At 41.6% G+C, this 9,823-nt stretch overlaps 1 long non-coding RNA gene across 1 annotated transcript; it reads left to right on the top strand.

The window, feature by feature from the left end:
• Window positions 1-330: 330 nt before the first annotated feature.
• LOC148216722 (uncharacterized) lies at window positions 331-7,098 on the top strand. Its single transcript, XR_015794898.1, has 3 exons — window positions 331-508; window positions 1,079-3,702; window positions 4,079-7,098. It is a non-coding gene; the product is annotated as an uncharacterized LOC148216722 (long non-coding RNA).
• The last annotated feature ends 2,725 nt before the right edge of the window (window positions 7,099-9,823 follow it).

Consider the following 9,823-nt stretch of genomic DNA (forward strand, 5'->3'; position numbering starts at 1 on the left):
ACTGCATTTCTTGGGTGGTTCATTTCTCCTGTTCCCTCCCTCATTTCCTCCTCCTGATCTTTTAATATCAGCTCCTCTTGCTAACACAGCCAAAGAATTCTATAATGCTGCATTGTGCTTGAGCAGTGCTACACACATCCAATATTATGCTTTTTCTTCTCTTAAGTTCTAAGGCAGGTTTTTCTAATACACTGCACTGCTGTCAGCCGGTCAGTCACAAAGCACCATCTTCACCTGGAATAACATGAGCCTCCTTTTCCCTTCCAGCTGTTTGCCTATTTTTTATACCAAACAGTCTCATTTGTCACCAAAGGGCAGCAGGAAGTGATTACACAAAGCAGATCTCTCCAGAACAGAAAAACAGACTTACGTTGTCCATGCTGTAAACATCCAGATGACTCCTAGAGGACTTCTTCACTGCCACTAGTCATCCCTCAGAGTTTGCAGCTGGATATGGAAGCCCTGTATACATTCATAGCTGCCATCACCACCACCACCCCACCTGAAGGTAAGAAACCATCAGAAGGAGCAAAAGCTTATCTTTATTATGAGAGGTCAAAAACCCCATCGATCTAATACCTCCCTTAGCTTCACTCCCTAGTTTACCATTTCCTTCATCAATTGCCTTTGGATTTATGGGGAATCTTGGGGATGGGGGGTTACATTTCTCTCAACTGCATAATATTCCATAAATACCAGCATGAAACATTCTGGTTAAAGCAGTCCATTGGAGAATTGCCTCAAATGGCTGAGCAATAAGGAGGAGGATACTGCAGAATTGCCAGAGAACTCTTAGATGCAGATTCAGATTGTTGTTTCACACATAGTGGTTGAGTTTTCACAACATGCTAAACTATGCTAAAAGTATGTTCAGTAGATTGTGGTCCAATGCTTTGTGGGAATCCAATCATTGTTTTATTATAATGTGTGAATGATGCCAATTCATTCCACCATAGTATGGCGGTTTGGGCACAGCATGTTACATGAACCTGGGAACTGGGCTTGATTAACCGGGGTTTAGCATGTTGTGTGAGTCTAACCAATAAGAATCATTTTCTGACTTCTTTTCTTGAGGCAGATTAAAGCTCAAAGTCATCTTTTCATTGCAGTCAAGGATGCTACCATTTTTTCCCCAAGAAAGATTGACAGATGCAACGTCAGCTTCAATACCTCAAGAATTACTTGGGGAGCATTTTTTCCACTTGTCTGACACAAAACAGCACTGCTACAGTTTAATTTTTATTTAAACACTGCTTGTTCTCCTCTACATGAATGCCTGAGGAGAGAATTACAAATGTTTGGATAATCCATTCGCTAAAACAAAGCTTTATTTATTCTTGCACTGTACCAGGGATGGGATGGACCTACACCCCTGTAAGAGCATTCCCAAGAATCTCCAAGGTTGCTCCACCAGCTCTTTGCTTTTATTATCTCAGAACTACAACAAAGGACAATCAGTGGGCAGAGCAATTATGTTTTGTGTGTTGTGTGAATCCAGCCAGTATTTAGAATATATGGCACCTGTTGATATTTTTCTCCCTTTTCTACACAACTGTTATGGATATTCCACCCACCCCCATCCTTATTTTTAAAATGCAATCAGAAGGGCACGTGCATTTACTAGACTTAAAACAAAAGAGAAAAACAAGCAAAAAATGACTTGAAACAGCAGCACAGTTGAAGAAGAAATGAAAGCTATGGATTCATTGGACTCCTCCATGGAGGGAGAAATAAAATAGAATTAATTGAAGGCCACTAGACTCCAGACTCAGCCAAACCTGGCCAATCTCAAAAAGTTAAGCTGAGCTATTCTTGGTTAGTATTTGGATGGAAGACACCAGGAAGTGCCAAGTTTGTAGTCCAGTCAAAACTTCCCAGGAGAAGGCAATGGCAATCTGTTTTTGTGCTGATGCCAAGGAAGTTACATGGTTATGTTCATGAAGTCACCAAGAGTGGAGCCTGACACAAAAGAAATAAACCGTCAGAGGCAAAATTCTCCATATGAAGCAACCTGCATTCCTGCATATCTCCAAAAGTATTCATGTAATCACCATAACGAAGGGGAAGAAGGGATGTGACCTCCAACTTCACCTATAATTGCAGTGTTAGAGATATCTTGCACTCACACAAAAGACACAAATAGTAAAATGCATACGATCCTTTTTCACCTGTTTATTTCTCCTGTCATGTTATCCTTACGGATTGGTGTGGGGTGTTAGCCCGCAGGCTAAATGCAATGGATGATTGTAGTATTTCATTGGCCTGCATTCATAGAAATGAAGTCACCCTTGGAAAAAATACTAACACAGCAGAGCCTTAGAAATGAAAAGGCTCCCATACATTGTTGAATTACTGTAGATTGTGCACCTATAGCAATGGAAACTTTCCAAGCACAGTCTGTGGTTTGTTATCTAATAATGTCTAAAAACATGACTGTGTAGAATATGACTGTGTAGAAACTTTGAATAGAATCTCAGCTGACTTAAAAAAGACTTAAAAAGAAGAAGTTGCAAATACAAAAGGTTATCCAAGGATCCTCTGTTTGCAACTGATAGGCCTTGTGTTCTGAGATATCAACAAAGGCAATGTTAATCCGGGCCTGTGTGTCTGGAGACAAACTGGAATTCGGAAATAGCAGGAACCTAAAGTTTGCTTTGAGAGTGTAAAACATAGGTGGCACATCACATCTCTTTTCCTTATTTATTTATGTGATGAAGAAGATCTCACAGAGATCTGGCCAGCTAGGTTTTGTATTCTGCATCAGTCCCAAGGCCAGGGCAGGAGAAGTGGTGTGGCAGTTGTATACTGGGAGACCCTAGCTGTTGCAAGGACAGGTGGCCAGATGTAATTCCTTGCTTGTGATGCTGAAGCTGGGGCTGCTACTGTTGTACCATCCTCCCAAGTGCCTGGCAGAATCCATGTGTCAGAAGTCATTACATAATTGGGCCACTTTCATGAATGCATCATGATGCACATACCATTATTTTGATGTCAACATGGCTTGCTATGGTCACCACTGAAAGGCACAATGTTACTTTTCCCTGTCTTCTTGATTATGTGCCATCAAGTTGGTGTTGACTGTTAGAGACCACGTAGATAGACCTCTGAAGAATGATCTGCCCCCAGCCTTGTCCTTCAGCTCTCCCAATGATGCATTCATTGCTGCTGTAACTGAGTACATCCATCTTGTTGCTGGTCATCCTCTCCTTCTCTTTCCTTCTACCTTTCCCAGCATTACAGACTTCTCCAGAGAGTTAGGTCTTTGGATAATGTGTCCAAAGTAGGATAATTTGAGCCTCATCATTTGCCTCAACTGAGAACTCTGGGTTGATTGAATGATCCATTTGTTTTCTTGGCTATCCATGATATTCTCAGGAGTCTTCTCCAACAATAAAGCTCAAAAGTATCAATACTCGCAGAAAACAATACTCTAATCAAGGAACTACCAAGGAGAAAACCACATGCCCACCAACACTGGCAGGGCAAGCTACTGTATATAAACAGGGAGCAAACTTCACACCCACTAGCACTGATGATGTTACCTAGTTGGGTAATGAAACATCTACAATCAAACAACCAATCTCAGAGAACACCAAGGACTCCACAGCATCAATACTCTTTCTATCTTGCTTCTTCACAGTCCAGCTTTTACTTCCATAGACTGTCAGAGGGAAAATCACTGCATGCACGATTCTGATATTTGTAAGTATAAACACATCATGGCATTTGAATATCTTTTCCAAGGCCTTCACTGTTAGTGTGCAGTATAATATGTATGTGTATATACATATTTAAAGAAATTTTAAAATAAAAACAACACAAATTTAAAAAAAAGTAAGGAAATTAAGGAAAAGTAGTAAGTGAAAAAAGTGCAAAGAAACAGAAAAGAGAAAGAAAAGAAAAAAAGAAAGGAAAAGTTATAAAGAAGCAGCTTCTGATCTTCTTAACAGCAGTTACAAGTACATTTATATTTTACCCTCTCTTTCTAAGGTTACACCATAATTTTGTTCATCCCATAGTCTACCCTTTCTAATCATCAAACCCATAAGTCACAAGTTCATTTTTTTTCTTGTTTCAGCAAAAAGTCCATAAGGATACGTCTAAAAATAACAGCAACCCAGTGATTGTCCTCTTCTAAACCAATGCTAGCTCTCTCTATTAATACATTCGCGTCAGTGCGGACATCCTGCAAGGAAATGGAGAAAAGAGCTCTTAAAAAGATGGCAGCCAGGATGCCAGATGCCGCGGGGCAGCAAGCATGTCTCTTTCTGGAGCTGTTCTCAAGGCTGTGATACGGCACTAGAGGGCGCTGTGGAGCTAAGAGGGGCGGCTTTGCCATAGAGATCCAGGGGTGAGCAAGACTTTCTGAGGTACCCGCCAAATAAGAGGATATCTTGCAAGGCAAACTTTTGATTCAGAAACTAAAGCAAGATGCACAGCTTAAGGCCCCACCTGGGGCTGCACTTTGCCCTGGAAACCAAGTTGCCATCCGATTGTCACTTTTAATGTGTTAGAAAATTGTAAACACATATGGAGTGATCATGTTAAGCATAGTTCATTCATGACCAAACTTTTCCGTTGCGGTGCAGATCTTCTAGAACACATCTCCTAGAGATTCCAGTTGCTTTTTCCTTGCTGTTCTTTAAACAGGTTTTGAACCCCTGGCCCTTTCCCCAGGCATTGGAGTAGAAAGTATGTGCCTTCATGGACATTTTATCAGTCTGGCAGGTACCTTAGTCCCTAGACTGTCACCTTTTTCTGTTTTTTAAAAAATTATTATTATTGCATTGGATCTTGCTTTTACTGTAATTGTGCCTCCCAGAGTCATTTATGAGTTGGGCAACTTATAAACTGGATGGATGGATGGAAGGAAGGAAGGAAGGAGCTTTTGTAGCTTGGCCTTGCCCATTTGCTGGCCTGGGCCCCACGTCCTGGAGTAAGCCTTGGCCCAAAAGTGGTTGTCAGCCCAAACACCCCACTCCCAGTGTAAGGCACATGATGGGCATATTTAGCTTTAGCCTCTCAAGGGACGTATTCCCAAGGGATGTGCACATACTTTTTAAATTGCTCCTCTGTAAAGCACACTTGTTATGTGTGTTTTCTAGTCAGTCCTGTTCCTGTGGAATTAAAAAGGCTTGTCCATGAAGATAACAAGGAGGATTAAGATACAACCGGTTCTCTGCAGGTACCCCTTTTCCTTTAAGTCCCACTGTTACAGGAAATTAAAGAGGGTGCAGCGCTTTGTCAAGGGATGTTTATTTCATTTATATGGGTGTGAGTAACGACGGTGTTATCTGTTTCCTGACGTCTTTTTTTCTGCCTTCTTCCCATGTTGTTGCCTTCATCTTGTCACCAGCCCACAAATGACACAGGCTTAAGTTGTCCTTCTCTGTTCCAGTGCTACCCAGCAACCTCCAGTGGCAGCTGCTAGATGTGTAAAATGGCAATGAAGACAGGTGGCCTGTAGTGGGTGGAATCAGCTTGACCTTTATTGTCCATTACAGCCTGTTGTGGGCAACCTCTCCCTTCCTGTCTCCAGATAGTCTCCTTTGTTGCCATTCTGTTCTTTTCCCCAAAAGCATTGGGCCCGGCCGACCCTGTAAGGTGATTTCAGGAAACACGGGAGCCACTCTTTGTGGCTGCTCAGTGGAAGAGGTTCTTTTTATCACTTGGGCATGATTATCCAGCCCGGTGTCTTTTCAGCAGGGAGTGCATGAAAACGACAGCAGTGGGATCTGGTGGTTCTAGGGAAGCAATGCTACTTTGCTGTTGCTTGTGATGACTTGGCATGGGGTCAGTAGGTAAAGTGAAGTTGCAGACTTGATGAAAACAATTATTGACAGAGGCCTGCAAGACATTTGTTTGCCTGAGCTGAATCTCCCACTGCACCTGAGCAGGCCGGCTCAGGGGGCCAGGCAGAGCCCTGGGGCCTCACACTCTTTCCTCCAATGCCTACTGCTGCCTGAGGCAAGGACAGGGCCAGCCCTGGGAACAGCCTCTGCATCAGGTATGCTGATGAAAACATCGCGTGCTTGTTAGGCCTTTAACCTGTCTTGTCTTCAGAGATTCAGGACAAATAATATTTACAAAAGAGAACAGTATGATGATGATTTGTACAACACAGCTTACACAATTTTGTACAGTTCTTATCTATTCCTATCACTCCTTGTGAAACAGATTAGCTGGGGAATTAGGACATTCCCAGGCATTGAATTTCCAGCTACTATCCAGGTTAGCATTGTTGCTGTTGTGCACGATCTGCCCTGGTTGTTTACTTGTAAGGCCACAAAATCTGTACGGTGTCCAAAGGAATATCCATGAAGACATTCATAATCTATGCACTTTACCAAGCAAAGTCCTCCATTTGTGGTCACCTCAAAGTCCCTTGGTGGCTCTATAAAGAAATCCTTAAGGAAACCATTCCTGTCTGTCTGTCTGTCTAGTTTCAGTTGCCCATTCAGTTTGAAGGAATTGTCATAACCGATGTGGCAATAATCCCTGGAATTTTTCCTCCAGGAATCTAAGTTAATATTATTGCTGAAATGGGATGGGGTGGGGTGAAAGGGCAGTTGGAATTTATGCACAAATATGCCAGTCTAGTGTGTGAGACCTGAAAGTTTAAGCAACTCCAGAGAGATCAAGAGGTAAATATCAAGAGATAAGAACACACAAACAGATGTGTTCCAGGGAATTGTCGGGGCAAGAAATGGTGTTCAGTTGCAAAAGCCTTTTACTAAATATATTCTGTGGCATTGGAGTTGGCAACTCTGGGCAGACAAATAAAACAAAAAAACAAAAAACCCAGCAGATAAGATCACAGAGGTCTCTTTGAGATCTCTACAGAATCAAACTTGTGTAATTCTTTTACCTTTCTCCCACTGGAGTGTCGTTTTGTCTCACATTGTACTTCCTGTGCAATATAATAATGAAATAGGACCAAAAATAAAATGTTTTATGTCCCAAACTCTTCTACTTGGCTTCCATGAAGCAACAGATGGAAATTCTGTAATTTTCAGAAATCACAGATTTCTGTGATTGTCTTTCAGTACATCTATAACAGGTTGGGAAAATTGTGGCTTTCCATTTGTTATGGAATTACAAAACCAAGCATGAAACCAGTGTGTAGCCCATCAATATTATGGGCTACAGTTTTGTATTTTACATTATAATCTATCTTGGAGTCCCTTTATTCAATCCATCACCATGTCATATTATACCTCCCTTTACATTAAGAAATGTATAGCCCTTCCTCCATATCATCTTAGGTTTGCATTGTGCTAATTTCTCTTGGACTTCTGCAACTTTCGCTTTTCTAATGTTATAGTGTAACCACTGCTCCCTTACCTCTGTTTGGACTACCCCCACATTCAGTCTCTCATTGTTCAACTTCAGGGATTTCCAGCCAGACAGCTTCTCTCTCAAAAAAAATCATCATGCAGATTCCACCTCCCCCCGCCCCCACCAGATTTTCTGTAGTGGGAAGGAGTTTCCCACATCACTGGGGAAACTCATTGGGAAAGCATTGCAGAATACCAAATGAAACCTGATCATATTTTCTTTCTCTGCTATCAGAGCCTTGTTTAGAAATACCCTGTGTATTTTAAATCCCTACTTGTTTTTCTGTCCAATTCTGGATCCAGCCCAGCACAAATCCTTGATTTCTAAGCCTTCCAGGAACACAGTCCTCCGCTTTAAAAAAAAAGAAAAGAAAAGCAAAAACTGTGTTGGGGCTGTATTAACTTCTTTAAAGCGGAGGCAGGAATTTGTCCACGAATATGATAATAAAATTTGATGAGAATAATCATAATAACAGTGGGAGAAGGATGTTCTCTTCTCCAAATAAACATTATTTGAAAACTACATAGTCAGACAAGAGTATTGGGGTGGGCTGAAGGTGGATATCTATCTTTCATGATCACATTTAGTTTCCTGGCATCAAAAAATAGATCCCTAAAAGAGAGCCAGGAAATGGCTGTTTCTTGGCTCTTAGTCTGTTCAGGATAGGTTAACTCAGAATAAATAATTCCAGGATCTGGTTTCTTAATTATCCAGGAATAAGAAGCTGAGCCAAGTTTCCAGATCATTCAGCCGTTTGATACCTTAGGAAACTCTAAAAATAGCCTTCCAGAAAGACCTGGGGTGATCCCTGGCTTGGAATGCTCCCACACTTCCAGGAGTGGTTCAGAAGGTTTGTCATTGCTCTCACATTGTTTTAAAGCAGTAGGAACTTAGATTAATTTGATTGATAGTTAATTTACATTGTTTGAATGTTATTTAGAGAAAAGTTAGCTTACCTGACCTTATGAAACAAATTGTTGAAGAGTTTCTCAGGACATGGTACTGTTTATCCTAGCAAACAAGTCTCTGGGTCCCTAAAGTTAAAAAAAAAAAGGAAACAATGAAATCCGGCGGACTTATATAATGCCTATAGCTAAGATTCTTTTGACTTATCAACTTTCTCATATTGTCAACAAATTAATTTAAAATGAGAAAGGACACACCCTTAGTATCTAGAAACAGCATGATGAATTACAATAAATACGGTTGGGAACTCTTTTCTAAGAATGTTTTTTCTGAGTGGAGTTTGGTGCTTCACGACTTGAACTTCCCTGAAACCAGAAGCAATCAGATCACAATGAATAACATGTACCCTGGCCAAGCCTAAGGGGACTGCCAAGAGCTGCAGAGAAGAGGCTGACTTTCACTTGGGGCAGGTTTTCCCATCACAGGACTGCAATGAGGAGAAACGGCTGCGGACAGGGCCAACGTCGCTGTGTGCTCTGGAACCAGCAACTCTTTTAAAGAGCAAGAGGCATGGTTTAAGAATTACTAGCACTGCTATCCTAAGATACTGGGAGAGCAGGAATAAAAAAATGCTGGCGGAGCTCTGTGGAAGCTGAGAACTGGAACAGAAGGACCTCAGTGCAAGCTGGCATTAGTATGTCAGGGAAAGGCCAGGAAATACAGTAGATAGACCACTTGTTTTCTGGTCTGTGCTTGGCACCCACCCTCACCTTCAAAACATTGCTGGAGTGCTTGATTTCAGTAAGAACTATGCTGCCAGGACACATTTATCCCCAAACAAATCAACGGTTCGAGCGTGTTCCATACAAAGGATTCTGGTCAACATTTAAAAGTGAAGAAATTCCAAACTAAAATATGAGTTCATTGTAATCTGTTGCTCAGAAACAAACCAAAAAAGCCAGAGAGGAGCTTTAATGAAACTGAAAAAAAAATGTGACTTTTCCCCCCCTAATTGTGCAGTTGCCCAGCTTTGGTGACAAAATTTACAAGGGGTCCAGATATGGTGCCTTTTCATTTGCAAACTTCCTGTGTTTTTAACTGTTCTCCTCATCTTGTTTCTTTGTATACACATGTGTGCACAAAGAAGACAAAGACAGAACAGCTGCACAATGCCTTTTAGTTGTGGTTCTAGAAGACCTCAGTCTGAAGGTACCCAAGTATGTGAATAAATAGTCCCTCCACTCATGCCTTTGTCACCTTGTGGATGGACTATTACAATGTGCTCCACATGGGGCTGTCCTAGAAGACCACTTGGAAGCTACAGCTCGTCCAGAATGGAGAAGCAGGCTTTGTTATACCCATGTAACACCTCTGTTACATGACCTGCACTGTTTACTAATAAGCTTCTGGTGCAATTCAAGGTTCTGGTTATTACGTATAAAACCCTACATGGGATAGGGCTTAGGTATCTGAGGGACTGTCTGCTTCCCTTAGTGTCTGCTCATCTCATCTAGTGGGACTCAGGAAGTGGGCCTTCTCTCTTGCAGCACCTGCTGTCTAGAACAGCAACCCTCCGCTC

The sequence above is a fragment of the Python bivittatus genome, unplaced genomic scaffold (assembly GCF_059951505.1).
Source record: "Python bivittatus isolate LINGU-HERP-01145 unplaced genomic scaffold, Pbiv_v1 ctg000080_np1212, whole genome shotgun sequence".
Classification (NCBI taxonomy): Eukaryota; Metazoa; Chordata; class Lepidosauria; order Squamata; family Pythonidae; genus Python; species Python bivittatus.